Below are 15,224 nucleotides of genomic sequence, written 5' to 3'. Positions count from 1 at the left end.
TTTTTTTTTTTTTCAGAGTATACGGCGGAGGAAGCTGCCCTCGATCTGGGCACGTCAGGGAATACTTTCCTGAGAAAATGATGTGTGCACACTTGAGCTGTGAACTGAAGGATGAACGTGGGGTGGGGGTCGGGCGTACAGTTCCAAGGTCAGGAATAGCGTGTTCACGAGCCCTCTAGTGGAAAGGATGACGTGTTAGGGGAACCAGCCGAAGGTCAGCAGAACTGGGGCACAGAGTGAGCTGGGTCTGGAGGGTGGGCAGGGGCTGCCACGCAGGGCCTCGTTGGCCTGGCAAGACGAAATGCGGTCTTTATTGTGTCTTGAACAGGGAAGCCTCTGTCCTGATGGGCAGGAGGTGCCGTCATCAAGTTGTCGGTTTCAAAAGTCTCTCTGGCCGCGGGGTAGGGGGATGGAATTTGAGGGGCAGAGAGATGGTGGCGGCTGGGAGCACGGCTTTGAGAGCTATTTAGGAGGTTGACCAACAAGGCCTGGCAGCAGCATGGATGTGGGGCATTGGCTGGGTGAAGGATGACACCTGGCGGAACTGGCCGAAGTCAGTGCCTTTCCCTGGGCTCGAGGGGACGGGGGACCTCGAGTTCTGATGGGGTGAGTGGGGTGAGAGGCGGCCATTCTAACTAACCTGTGGGGTTAGGGTCTTTTTTTTTTTTTTTTGGCCATGCCACGAAGCATGCGGACTCTTAGTCCTTGACCAGCGATCAGACCAGTGCCCCCCGCAGTGGAAGCGCTGAATCCTAACCACTGGACCGCCAGGGAAGTCCCTAACCTGTGGAGTTAGAAGTGCCTTTGGACCACGTGTGAGGAAGAGTCGACTGGGCAGAAAGAGGTCATGGGTCTGGAGCTCGACGGAAGGGCAGCCGTGGGAGCGGAAGGAATCTGGCGTTAAGGGGGGCACCAGGGAGGGGCACCCCGATGGAGGACAGAAGCTGTCCCCGAGCTGGAAGGGACCTGGGAGACCAAATCTTAGCTCCTTGGCTGTGCAGGTGAGGAAACAGGCTCAGAGGTGGGTGGGACCTGCCAGCTAGTGGCAAAGCCGTCTCTCAGACGGGATCTTTTGTGGTCCAGGTTCAGTGCCTGTTTCGCTGTGCCAACCGGGGGCCTTCACGGAGACACGGAATGCGAGCCAAGGGCTCGGATGTCAGCCCCCTGATTCCAGATCTATTTTTTGTCAGCATCCAAATGGACAGTTCACAGCTTCACATTCTTTTCTTGATCACTTTAGAACTGACATTCTGCCGGCTCCTTATTAAAGAAAGAGCAAAGCAAGAGCTGGCTACAAGTGTTTGGAAGCTAGAAATAGAACTATACCATGCCCTTAGTAATCAAGCCTGGCAAAGTCCACACGGCAGCCAGGAGAAGGACTTGGGCGCGGTTAAAGCGAAGATTGTTTGGCGACACTCTCTTTTTCTGCCGGTTATTCAAATATCCAGCCAACTCCATAAGTACCAGTTATTACCTAAAGCTCGTCCCTCAAATATGGGAATTAGGTACAAGAAAGGCAAGTTAATCTTCCTCAAGACCCTTTCTCAGGATGTCTACTCCATGAAACCCGTGGTATATTAGCAGCTTCTCCCAGCCATTACTTTAAAAGATTTAATGTTTAATTACATGTGGAACATATGAATTAGATACATTACATAAGAAGTTAAAAATACTAACTAGAGCTAAGGCTAAAGGCTGCCTTAGTGACCCTCCACCAGCCACGGGCTCCATAACCCACCTCTCGAATCCCCCTGAGGTTACTGGCCAGTTTCCACAGAAAAATGGCTTTTTAAAAAAAACACAAGCAGCGTCTATGCCACTTTGTGGCTTTTCACTTGGCCCCGTATCTTAGAGACCCTTCTGCACTGGTTTCCGAAAGCTGCCTGGATTGTCACCCGTTGTCTCTGGTCTGAATAGAAGACACTGACAGTCACCTCCCTGTTGACGTGCGCTTGGTCCCTGTTGGAAGAGCGTTGCCCCCATCCCGGCACCTGCTCCGTGTGCGTGTTCACAGGGGTTTCTCTCAGGTCCATCTCAAGCAGTGGGACTGCTGGGTCCCAGGTAGACATGGGGCTCTGGCTCAGCCGCCCTTCAGTACGAGGCCGCCAGTTCGTCCCCACCAGCGGTGCATGTGTCCCCACTGTCAACACCACCCTGTTCCTCTGACCCAGAGAACCCGGACCTCCCTGGGTTGGGAGTGAGGGCTTGGGGCTGGGCCTCTGGGGCTGTGACCTTGGCTTCATCATTCTTGTCTCGAACCAGTCAAGAAAAAACCTTGAACTTCAGTGAAGTTCGTTTCAGAGATCTGCCACGAAGACAAGGGGTGGGAAACCCCACTGAAAGATCTGAGAAGAGAGAGGCCGGGTGTGCTGGGGTCGGGGCCACTTTTAGTTCTTCCTGAAGGTAACTGAGCTCCTTTAGAAACAGCACTGTTCACAGCACTACCTCGGGGTGGAGAGCTCCGCCGCGCTGGCTTGTTTTGAACCTGAGCGGGAGACCTCCTCTCCTAATTCCGGATCTAGACAGTTTAAGTTGGGAATGGCCACGATTTAAAGAATGCCCTCCAGCCTTTGAAATCCAGGTCTCTGTCCTTCCCCTGCTTCCCACCCTACTCACTGCAGACGTAGACAAGTTAGTCATGGTGCGTGACTAGGGTGACCTAATCATTTGTCAGCCAACCGGGACATGTTTGAGTGTGCAAGGCAGTGCTAACTGCGGGGGGATACTGGGATGACAGGTAAGGCAGGACTTCCCTGGCAAACTGGGCTGTATGGGCACCTGGTTTTTCCTTAATAATAATAATACTGTTACTAATAATGTGACACTACAAATAAATAAATAAATGAGGTAATACAGTGAACAATAATATAATTATTTTTAACATGTTTCAAAGAGTCAGTTCCCATTTCAAGTATTTTTAAAATAGACTTGTGTGTGATGAGAGCAAGGTCTGCCGTTGAGAGCACCTGTTAAGTTGGGTGAACTGCCTACACGAAGAGTGACATTTGTTCATCTGTGTTTCTTTCTGAGGTCATCGTGGAAACTTGGGGAAAAGAACAAACTCAGGAGAGGAGAAACAGGAGCTTCTCCAGGGGTTCCTTGGGGTTCCTGACCGAGAGCTGAGCCCAGCGACCCCCCTTGTTGGGGCTTCCTTTGGCAGCAGCTGCAGTGGGTAGGGGGGTGGGCTCTGGGCCGGCAGAGCCGTGGAAACGCCCCGAAGCACAGGGCCTCGAGCAGAGAAGGCTCAGTCCAGGCTGGGGTGGCTGGCCTGCTCTGTGGAATGGCCATTTTTAGGCAGAGAACATAGTCAAAACTTTCTGAGCTCAACAGTACCTTAGAAGTTAGAAAAAATTTTACAACAGTCTCTTAGAAACATCGAGATCATCTGTGCTCAGAGTTCACGTATTTCTGTTCTGCCTTCACGAGTTCTGTCGTATCCCCAGCCTCTAAGCACGTAATAGTTTTCTTTAAACCGACTTGCTTTCTTCACGTAAATGAGTTTGGTTTTAAAGGAAAATTATACCAGCGTCACTTAGCTTCTGGCTGAGTTGTTTTTTTTTTTTTTTTAATTTTTGGCTGTGTTGGGTCTTCGTTTCTGTGCGAGGGCTTTCTCCAGCTGTGGCGAGCGGGGGCCACTCTTCATCGCAGTGCGCGGGCCTCTCACTGTCGCGGCCTCTCCCGTTGCGGAGCACAAGCTCCAGACACGCAGGCTCAGTAATTGTGGCTCACGGGCCCAGTTGCTCCGCGGCATGTGGGATCCTCCCAGACCAGGGCTCGAACCCGTGTCCCCTGCATTGGCAGGCTGATTCTCAACCACTGCGCCACCAGGGAAGCCCCTGGCTGAGTATTTTTTAAATACACGCTGAGATCAGCGAGTAGCTCTTAAAACGGACCGCCCCTCTGTTGCCTCGTGCCCCTCACAATCGCCTCGGCCGCCGCCTGGATCTAGTCCAGCGCCCTCTTCTCCGAGACACATACTCACGTGGACCCCAGGGAGGCTGTGAAGACAGGTGGTCTTCCTGTCTCCCTCGCCAGTGACTTTTTGCCGTCAAAGGGGACACATTAGAGTTGACCCCAGGATGGAGCAAGGCCGCTCCTAGCGGAGGCGTGGTGGGAAGGATTCTGGTTCCAGCCAGCTGCACCCTGTGGAGTTTCAACAGGACCGAATGGCTCGGGGTGGATTTTCTTTCCATGACATTTGCCTTCTAATAATAAATCGACAGATGTAGTTGTCTTGCTCTGCCTTTACCGTGACATTTGCCGTCACTTCGCATGTTTTTGTTTGCAGACGCAGCCAAGAAACATGCTTCTCCGGGAGGGTTCACCCTGTGCCCTTGGCCTCGGCCGAGCCGCGTCGCAAGCAGCGGCCACTCAGGCTCGGGCCCCTCTTCCTTCCCGCCGGGCGTCTCGCAGGGCCGCCCTCTCCCCTCAGAGCCGCGGCCTCTCCTCTCCTTCGGGGCTTTTCCGGGAATTCCGTGGGGCAGTGGGGTCTTTCCTTCCATCGTGCTCTCTGTTCTTGACTGGCTGCCAGAAAATGCCAGAAAAGAGCCCGTGCCTCAAAGTCCATATTCAGACGTGGTAGGATCCGCGTTTCATAAAGTTCAAAAGCAAGCGGTATATGCATGAGGAAGCCGAAATGATGTTCACGATAAGCACACGATAAACCCCAGCTGACATCTTTGTTGCCTCTGTGGAGAAGGTGGGCAGGGCAGGGGAGCAGGGGGTTCTAGTCGATAGGTGACCGACTGTGCTTCCTTGGGTCGGCTGGAGGGTTACAGGGCTCATTGTAGGATTTTTTTTTTTTTTTTTTTTTTTTAATTTTATTTTTATTTATTTATTTATTTATTTTTGGCTGTGCTGGGTCTTTGGTTCGTGCGAGGGCTTTCTCCAGTTGCGGCAAGTGGGGGCCACTCTTCATCGCGGTGCGGGGACCGCCCTTCATCGCGGTGCGCGGGCCTTTCACTATCGCGGCCCCTCCCGTCGCGGGGCACAGGCTCCAGAAGCGCAGGCTCAGCAGCCGTGGCTCACGGGCCCAGCCGCTCCGCGGCATGTGGGATCCTCCCAGACCAGGGCTCGAACCCGTGTCTCCTGCATTAGCAGGCAGATTCTCAACCACTGCGCCACCAGGGAAGCCCCATTGTAGGATTTTTAAACACTAAATTTAAAGGGTCTGCATCGGTGGAAGGGACATCTGACACCAGTCCAGGGCGTGCGGGGAGTGGACCCGTCGTGCCGTGGACCGCCAGGGCCTGCTCGCTTCTCTGCTGTGTGTACAGGCTCACCGGCGCCCGGAGAGTTCCGGTGCACACTAGGCCCTCAGCAAACTTTTGCTGAATATTGTTTTCACGTGTGTATTTGTAAAGTTGCAATGGGAATTTCCAAGCGCCCCGAGGCAGCGATGAGGCAGGCGGAGCTGAGGCCCAGGGCCCCAGCACAGCTGCGTGGCCATAAGCCCTGGCGCCCTGCTTCCCTCGTCACCCCCAACCTTTTCTCCAGCGGCCTTTAAAGCATCTAAATCCCAGAAATCATCTCATTGCACCCACTCTTCCTGAGTTCTTTTGGGGTCTGTTGAAGCCGCCCTCCTCCTCCGCCCCTAGGGAGTGCGTGTCAGGGTCACGGGCCCTGCTTTCCCTGCCTCTTCTCCACGAGGCGTTTAATCACCGCACAGACCGAGGGGACCCTCGCCAGGGGAGGCGACCCTTAACTCCTGTGAGCCCCAGGAGGCTCCTAAAGCCACCACCCATCGTTTGGGTTCCGGCCCCCCGATTGCTCAGTGGAGATGTCCCCAGTTCCCAAAGCAAAGTTGGACACATTTCCAGTGACCAGGCAGGTTGCAGCCACGGTCTTTCTAAAAGAATGCCCGTTTGGAACATACGGGCCCCAAATCAGTGTGATGTCAGTTGTCACCGTCCGTGTGGAAAGATTTTGCCACGGCCAGCTGCCGGTCCCCTTTGTGCTATATTAATACCAGGGCCACGGGGCCCGTCGGGGTCGGAAGCCAGGGAGAGAGGGACAGCTGTGGTAGACATCACACCACGCTCCCGGCATGTGCTCCGTGTCACGGGCACACAGATGGCTCAGAGGCCCCCCAGCCCGCGCCTGTCTTTTCCTTGTAGGGTCGGGAATGGGCTCGAGCTGGCAATACGCTTGATGCAAGAGCCAAGCGAAGAGTGGCGGGATGGGGACGGAGGGCTCGGCCGACCCCATGTTCCGGGTCAGCTGACGCGTTTACTGGAAGCGGAGGCATGTGCTGGCCGAGTGAGGCCCCGGTATTCAAACAGCTGGGGGTATTGGGTTCTATATGCCAAGGCTGGACAGATATTTTTAAATGTCCCAGGACAAATGGAAGCCCAGTCGGCAGCAGGGTAGAGGGGCAGGGGGATTTGGAGGACACCACTTCGCCATAGCTAGATTTGGTCGGGAGAGCTGGGCAGGATTAGCATCTGGGAAGAAGCCCAGCATGTGAAGAGGGAGCAGGAGGGTCATGGGAGTGAGTGGTAGGCCCTGGCGGGCGGAGGAGGGGCAGGTGAGGGCTCGGAGCAGGTGCCGGGGGCAGGGGACGTGCCCAGGACGGGTCTGGAGGTGGGAGGTTGGCAGGACTGAGCCCCCCGCTCAGAGGGACGGGATGAGGATGCAGCCTGTGGTCCAGGCCCCTGGTTTTGGGTGTCAAACAGACCGGAGCGCCAGGCTCAGTGCCCTGCCCGTCCACCCCACGCCCCTGGGCCACGGCTCATCTGCCCGGGCGCTTCCTCCCTCCCCCGGAAGGCCTGGGGCTCTGGGGGACCAAGCCGCCAAGCGTCGTTGCTGCTGTCAGCAGCAGAACCTCGTCGGTGCACAGCCGCCCCCCTCGAGTGGAGGTGGAAGCCCCCCCCAGGCCTGAGCCCACCCAGGGACGGGTTGTGTCTCCACTGCGCAGATGTGTTTAGGTCCGACTTCTGATAGCCGCCAGCGCTTTGATAGTAGGCGATCTGACCAAAAGCTTTGGAGATTTGACTTCTCTTGGCCTAAGGGAGCGTCTGGGTGTCTGGGGCCCGCCATCCACAGGCCCCTGAAGCTGAGGGCTGGGCGCCCCCTGTCGGCGAGCCGCACACGCGCCACCGCGCCATCACCTGGCTCCGTCACTCAAGGCCGAGCAGGGCCTGGCCTCTGTAGGCATTTGCACTTGTCCTCCGGCAGTAAAGTGGAGCTATTATTATCTCAGAAGGAACGAGGGCCATCAGAATTAGCCTCTGAGCTGCTGGCCGGGGCCTCCTTGACTTTGCCGTGACATTGGGCTGGGAGACCTGGGCTCATGGATGAGCCCTGAGTGGCCCAGCCTGGGGAGGAGCGGGTGAAGGAAGGGGGCAGCGAGCCCCTCGCCAGGCCTCGGCCAGGCCCATGGGGCCAACGAGGCGGCCCAGTTTTCTCCCCATGGCCGCTTCGTAGCCTGAACAGACACTCGACAGGGTCAGGGCAGTTACCGCGGCTACACCGGCATTTGTGTGTCTCTGGGCCTCTCGGCTGTGGCCAGGCGGGGGCTCAGGAAGGTGTGAGGAGGCCAGGGCAGGGCCGAAACCTGGGTGTAGCTCCTGGACACAGGGGAAGGAGAAGCGGAGGGGGCCGGGCTGGGGGTGGGGTTCTCTTGGGGCCCCTGGGGCCCTTGGCTGGCGGCGGGCAGCCCTTGAGTTAATTCCTATTCCTATGCAGAATTTCCTCCTTGTCCTCTGCACTTCAGACTTCTCTGTTGCTTGTCCAGGCCCCTGGGAAGGAGCCATGGCAGCCATGACTGCGGCTGGGCCTTTAGGGCCACCTACGTGGAGGCTTAGTAGGAGGTCCCTCCTCTCTCGTTTCTCCTGTGGGAGAAGCGCTGGGTTGGCTGTCAGCACACGGCCTGCCCCACGCTCGGTCTTGGCGTGGAGAAGCCCTACTCCTGATTTGTTTGTTCCTCTTCGTTTGATGTGTCTCATGGTGCCCGCCCTCTCCCAGACACGAGGAGAATACATCATTCACTTAGTCTTTACAGTAACCTTACGGGGAAGCGGAGGCACAGAGAGGTCAAGTAACTTGCCCGAGGCCATACAGCTGGAAAATGGGGGAGCCTAGATTGGAAGTTAGCTGGGGGGGTCGGGCTCCAGAGCTCACTCTCCAAACCACTGCCTTCAAATGCTGCTCAGGGCATGAGGGGGCCCCAGGGAGGGGTCTGAGATGGAGCTTGGACTGAATCAGGAGCCTGCTGGGTCGCAAGCTGGGGAAAGGCCCTGGCGTGGGCAGAGCTGGCTGTGGGCCGTAGGGACAGCAGAGTCCAGCTTGACTGCAGGAGGCGGTGGGGGGAGCGGCAGGGTGGGAGAGGAGGGCAGCAGGCTGAGGGGTCTAAGCCGTGGTCTGAACCCACGCCTCCTAAAGTCCCCCTGCTGTGACTTCCCTGGTGGCGCAGCGGTTAAGAATCCGCCTTCCAACGCAGGGGACGTGGGTTCGATCCCTGGTCCGGGAGGATCCCACGTGCCGCAGGGCAACTAAGCCTGCGCGCCACAACTGCTGAGCCCGCACGCCACAAATAGAGAAGCCTGCGCACTGCAACTAGAGAGCCCTGCGTGCCTCAATGAAGACCCAGGGCAGCCAAAAGGAAAAAACAAAGCCTCCCTGCTACCGCGGAGGAGATCGTCAGAGGCAGGAGGGAGCAGCGGGGGACCAGTCCGTCCAGATGAGGCCTGGCCGGAGCCACCAGTGGGCGGGGAGAGTGTCTGAGATGATCTGGGGGGCTCACAGCACGGCCGGTGGGCGCATGAGAGGGGTCAGCGGTGACTTGGGGTGGCTGGGGTCTGCTTCCCAGGACCAGTCTCAGGGAGGCTTTTCCTCTGAGTCCTTGTTATTGACAGTGTAGAAGAGGGTCCCTGGTACTTCTGGACCCTTCCTCAGCCCTTTGGGGCTCAGCCTGTCCTCGGAGCTGGTTCCTTCTGGCCTGAAGCCCACGTGGTGGGGAGGTTGTCCCCACTGGGGAGATGGCCAAGACTGGCGACACCAGTGTGCACGGTGACCCAGGCTCCGGCAACGCCTCCCTCCCACCGGCCCCCTTCTGAAGGGGCCACCCGTCTCCATCCTCTTGCCAGGGTGTTACAGGTTTTCCGGGGGTTTTTGGACCCGTGAGGAAAGTGATCCTGGGGAGAGGATCAGTGCTGGGGGCCGCTTCTCCAGCCCCCTGACGGGAACAGCAGGCCGGGGGGGCTGGGTGGGTGTCTCGTGCTGTGGGTCCACTGTGAAGGGGTCTCTGGGACACCCCCAGGCTCCCACTGGAGCCCCACCCGGCGTCCTCCTCTCTTTGGGTGATTGACCTTCCCGGGGGCCTGAGCCTTGGCACGAAGTGCCCCAGGCCCCCGCCACCAGGTGGCGCAGCTGCAGTAACCAAGCTGGCCGCGCCCCTTTCTCAGGAGACTCCGGGGTAGGGGCTCCTGCGGCTCCCCGCACCCTGGACACCTTGGACCTGCTCTTGGACCTGGCTGTGTGCTCACAGGTAAGTGACACGACCCGTGTCACCCGTGCAGGGCCCACGGGTTCCACCAGCTCTGTCATTCCATCCCGAGCGCCACACGGTAGGGGCCCCCACCCCCGTTCCTGCTCCACAGAAACAGCGGGAGCTCGTGGCTCCGACTCCTTCCTCCGGTCAACCGGACGGGCTTCAGAGAAGCTCCTCTAAGCCTGGCTAGGGCCCCGAAGGAGTCAGCTCCAGGCAGGGGATTTGTCTAAGATCACAGAAAAGGCCTGGGGGATCTCGACTCAACGCATTTCATTAACAACCTGCTCCCCTTCATCTGAAAAGGGGCCCCATTTTCAAAACCATGACCGCTTCTCCCTAAATCAGTAGCAGACGACAGCCTAAAGATCGCCCGTAGATATACGTTGCCCTGAGGGCTGTTTGGGCCATTAGAAGAAGGACGCCAAGTCGAAGGTCCGTCCGAGTGTGTCCTTGGGGTGTTGTGGGGTGTGCGTGGGGGTTGCCTACATCCTGTTAACCCTCTGCCCCCTTCTCTCTCTCTCTACCCCAAGCCTTTCTGCTCTCGAGCGTCCTTGGAGCCGTCAGCAGCGGTGTCCCCCCCTCTGAAGCCCCAGCACTACTCTGTCGGTACCACTGAACCTCCATGATGCCACCTCCTTGGTTTGAAACCTTCATGCTTCAGCCCCTCCTTGATGGTAGTCTAACCTCGCCCTCTGAAGGAAAGGTTTGCTAAGAAAACAGAATTTTATGCACAGTCTCGGGAGGTGAGGCGCGGTCTCCACCCTCCACCAGAACCTGCCTGTTCTTAAGGGTTTCCATGTTGCATGATCTGCAGATTAGAGTTGGGTCACGTCTAGCTTTGAATAAAGGCCCAGCAAGTTGCCTCTTAGAAATACCTCGTCACAGCTGACCTTAGGTTCACCACGGGGCTTCTTTAAGATGCTCTGATTAATTCATGGTGGCCACCCCATGGCCCGTAGCCGCCTGAGACAGGAGGATTTACTGTACCAGTTTACTGCCAGGCCATATCAGCTGATAAGCAGGAAACTCTAGACCATCTGTTTAAAAATAAAAATAAAATAAACAGCAGCACAGCCCTAGAGCAAACACTTTGTACTGCTGCATAGTAAACGAGCCTGTTGGATGTAGTGACCTTGGCTGAGGTAGCCACGGGCTCGTCCCCCAGTCCCTGCTCGTCCGGGATGCCGGGCTACTCAGATCTGTGGCCGTCCGGCCCCCAAGCAGCACCCTGGAGGGCAGAGCTCCCCACCCCACGGAGCCCCGGGCATCACTCGCGTCCTGGCTGCACCCAGGCTCCCTGCCTCCAGCTCTGGCCACGTTTGCGGGTCTCTAACTCTCTTTAGGCCACAGCGACTGTCCCCAGGCAGGATGTCCAGCCCCATCAGCCGAGAGCCCCCACGGTCAGTCGCGTGGACCTGTCGTGGAGGCCGGCCTATGGGGCGGGACACAGGACCGGGGGCCGAGGAGGGCTTCCTGGGGCCGCGAAGGACGGGCCTTTTGCTTGGCTTCGCGGTGGGCTGCCAGCCCCGTTTTGATCTGCAGCTTTTGTTCGGTACTGGGCGGGGTCTCCGTCGCCGTGGCGCTGGCTGGGCGGGGGAGGCGTCATCACGGCTCACCCCGGGTCCCCACGCAGGACGACATCGTCGGCGCGGCCCGCCACTCAAATCAAGGCGGCTACAGAGCCTCCCGAGAGAAGCCTTCAGAAGTGAAATGTCAAGGCTGCCGTCATGCGTGAGACGGTGGCAGAGCCGCGATCCACTTCTCTTCCTTTCCAGGGGGCCTTGAGCCTGCTGCCGAGCCCACGTTCAAAGGCTGTTTCTTCAAAGTAAACGGTGCTGCCTTCGAACTGGGAGGGGAAGCGGGCAGTTGGGAGGCAGCTTTCCACGTGCGTGTTTGAACGGGTGGGGCGTGGTCTTTGGTTCACGATCGTGTGAGAACTTGGGCTGCGGACAGGGAGGTCCAAGTCCGTCTGGGCCCCGCGTTGGCAGGGCTGGGAGGGGGCATCAGGCACAGCCCTGTGGGAAGTGACCGTGAAGGACCCTTCCGGAGGGCCCCCCCCAATCCTGTTGTGCTTGGTTCAGAGGGTTGGGCGGAGGCTTTCCTGAAGGCTCTGAGGAGTGCTGCACCCACAGGCTGTGTGCTCAGGCGGCAGGACGTGGGGAGTCGGACGAGGGAAAGGCTGGCCCGGCCACGTCGCCTGCCTGCTCCCCCATGGACGCCCCAGCGCGGTCAGCCGCCCCGTGGTGGCCAGTGGGCATCGAGATGAGAGCCCGCCTGCTGTTCTGCTGCCCCAGGTCTCTGGTGTCTCCCCACCGCCTGGAATGCAAGCCGCGCCAACCTTGGCCTTGAGCACCTGCAGCTCCCCAGAGGCCCCCGACGCTCTTTAGCCCACAGCTGCCTGCAGGCCTGCACCCGACCTGTTCCTCCCCTCCTGGGGGTCTTGCTCGCTCTCACCCTGGCTGCCCACCTGGCCTGGCCAGTCCTCCCCACCCTTGGGAAGCCCCCTGACCGTCCAGCCCTCACTGGGCGTCACAGCCCCTCTCGTCTCGGTCCCTTTGTTGGACGCTTGTTTGCTGCCCACGCCTTCTACTTCTTCCAGACTGAACCCCAAGGTGACGGCCAGATCCGCCACACGGACTGTTACGCTCTCCAGCTTCTGTCTCCACGCGTGGCACAAAGTAGGTGCCTAATAAATTTGTGTAGAACGAGTAGGTGGGTCTCTTTGTCTTTGTTCTTTCTCCACTGAGCTCAGCTCCGCACGTGTAGCCTGTGTACGTGCACTCGTCCCTATCGGCCCTTCCCAGTGTACCCCTAACTCATGGTCGATGCTTTGGGGGTCCCGCGGGAAGCCTAAACCCCACCTACGCCACCCCAGACCACGTCGGGTCAGTTTCGCTGCCATTTTTCTCGGTACAGTTTGCTCCTTTCCTTCATGGCATTCAGCACAGCAGGGAATCGTATGCTTATCTCCTTAATGCCCATCTTGCCCACCACACTAAACCCCAGAGAGCACACGTAGAGCCAGATAGGCTTTCAGGTGATTGCTGGATGGGTGGGTGGGTGGGTGGGTGGATGGATGGACAGAACAAAAAGATTCAGACACTTGAGGGTGTGGAAAAGGCAACTGAACTTGAAGAATGTGTCACAAGTGCAGAGTGGCTTCCCGGCAATTCCTGGGACGCGCCGGGCACAGGCGGGTGGTGTGGAGGCAGGACGTGTCCCCAGGGAGTACTGAGTAGAGGCAGTAGGAAGACACCTTGTCCCCAGTAGAGCCATGAATTCTTGAAGACAGATTCCTCTGAGAAACTGACCCCCCATCCCAATGGCAACACGTAGTTGATGTACAGCTCCTGCAGCCCGAGGACCCCTGGGCCCCGTTCACGGACCTCGCAGGCTGTTACCTGGTTCCACAGGCCGGGGAAGGGGAGCTGAGGGGGCCCCGCAGGAAAGGTGCCAGGTCCACAGTGGCTTTGCGCTGGGGAGCCGGGCCCTCAGAGACGGCCACCCCTCTGCCTGCCCCAGGAGTTATGCCAGCCGGGCTTGGGTGCCTTCCACAACAAGGTACCGGGCAGAAGAGGCCTTGGGTGAACAGGACGGCGAGGCCCAGGGCTCTGGGGAAGGCCAAGAGACGAGGTTTACGGTGAGGCCCTTGCTCCCAGGCCACCCTCAGAGCTGGGAGAAGCAGTGTCGTGTCGCTTCGGGAACTGTGTAGGAGGTTGGTCATGAGCTCTACAGCGAAGTCCCCCCCGCCCCAGCCGTCTCCTCTTTGAGTGCCCCTCCACACCCAGAACCGGGCACAGAGCTGCCCACCTCGATCGCCTGCTCCCCTCCCACCCGCCCCATCACTGCTCCAAACCTTTTCTGTTCTCAAGGCCCGCGTCTCTCACTGCCCCTGGCGCTGCTGTGGGCTTGGCCTCCCTCCTTCTGTAACACCAACTGCCAACCGTTTCTCACTGTAGCCCTTACTTCTGTCTCAGGGAGAACAATGCAACCATCCTCTCCAAGGCCAACCTTCCTTCTTGTGGCTTCCACCCCACTCCCACCTCCCCCTTCCCGCCCCTCCAATAAGCCAATGGGCACATGGCCCGTCGTGGGGCTGGGGTCCCTTAGCACGCAAGAGAGGCCAGCATCCCTTCCACGTGGAGTTTCCTCTGGTGGGAAGAGGAAGGCCTAAATGAGAAACAGGAATTATGTAGTGTATTAGAAACTGATAAATTCTGCAGAAAAATGTAGTGGGGTAGGAGAAGCAAGAAAGCAGACTATGCAGAAACAAAACGAAAAGACAAACCTATAGACTGGGAGAAAATATTTGCAAATGATGCAACAGACAAGGGCTTAATTTCCAAATATACAGACAGCTCATACAACTCAGTATCAAAAAAACAAACAACCCAATCAAAAAATGGGCAGAAGACCTAAATAGACATTTCTTCCAAATGTGGTCTCTATGGCGGATAGGCAACAGACACATACATGAAAAGATGCTTCACATCGCTAGTTAATAGAGAAATGCAAATCAAAACTACAATGCGGTATCACCTCACACCAATCAGAGTGGCCGTCATCAAAAAGTCTACAAATAACGAATGCTGGAGAGGGTGTGGAGACAAGGAACCCTCCTACACTGTTGGTGGGAATGTAAATTGGTGCAGCCACTGTGGAGAACATTATGGAGGTTCCTTAAAAAACTAAAAATAGAGCTACCATATGACCCAGCCATCCCACTCCTGGGCAAATATCCAGAGAAAACTCTAATTCGAAAAGATGCACGCACCCCAGTGTTTACTGCAGCACTATTTACAATAGCCGAGACATGGGAGCAACCTAAATGTCCATCAACAGATGAGTGGATAAGGAAGATGTGGTACATATATATATAATGGAATATTACTCAGCCATAAAAAGGAATGAAATTGGATCATTTGTAGAGACACGGATGGACCTAGAGATGATCATACAAAGTGAAGTAAGGCAGACAGAGAAAGACAAATATGATATCACTTACATGTGGAATCTAAAGAAATGATACAAATGAACTTATTTACAAAACAGAAACCGACTTGCAGACTTAGAAAACAAATTTATGGTTACCAAAGTGGATAGGTTGGGGGAGGGATAAATACGGAGGTTGGGATTAACATATACACACTACTATATGTAAAACAGGTAGACAGCAAGGATCTACTGTAGAGCACAGGGAACTATACTTAATATCTTGTAATAACCTATAGTGCAAAAGAATATATATATGTATAATTAATTTACAACGTTGCATTAGTTTCAATTGTACAGCAGAGTGATTCATATATATATGAATAACAATTTTTTTAATGTTTAAAAAAATCATAAAAATAAACAACCCAATCAAAAAATGGGTAGAAGACCTAAACAGACATTCCTCCAAAGAAGACATACAGATGGCCAACAGGCACGTGAAAAGATGCTCCACGTCGCTAATTATTAGAGAAAAGCAAATCAAAACTACAGTGAGGTGTGACCTCACACCAGTCAGAATGGCCATCATCAAAAAGTCTACAGATAATAAATGCTGGAGAGGGTGTGGAGAAAAGGGAACACTCCTACACTGTTGGTGGGAATGTAAATTGGTGAAGCCACTGCGGAGAACTGAATGGAGGTTCCTTAAGAAACTAAGAATAGAGTTACCATATGATCCAGCAATCCCACTCCTGGACGTATTTCCAGAAAAAATGAAAACTGTAATTGGAAAAGGTAC

The 15,224-nt window shown here is 56.2% G+C and overlaps 1 long non-coding RNA gene across 1 annotated transcript in view; it reads left to right on the top strand.

The window, feature by feature from the left end:
• LOC130704921 (uncharacterized) overlaps positions 1-12,166 on the top strand; it is a 32,395-nt gene extending 20,229 nt beyond the window's left edge. Inside the window, exon 3 of the long non-coding RNA XR_009005484.1 lies at positions 10,021-12,166. This is a non-coding gene — a long non-coding RNA (uncharacterized LOC130704921). The remainder of the gene's footprint in view (positions 1-10,020) is intronic.
• Positions 12,167-15,224: the final 3,058 nt, after the last annotated feature.

This window comes from Balaenoptera acutorostrata, chromosome 15 (genome assembly GCF_949987535.1).
Source record: "Balaenoptera acutorostrata chromosome 15, mBalAcu1.1, whole genome shotgun sequence".
Taxonomy (NCBI): Eukaryota; Metazoa; Chordata; class Mammalia; order Artiodactyla; family Balaenopteridae; genus Balaenoptera; species Balaenoptera acutorostrata.
Note: the sequence above shows the minus strand (reverse complement) of the source record. Positions and strands in the feature narration are given on the sequence as shown.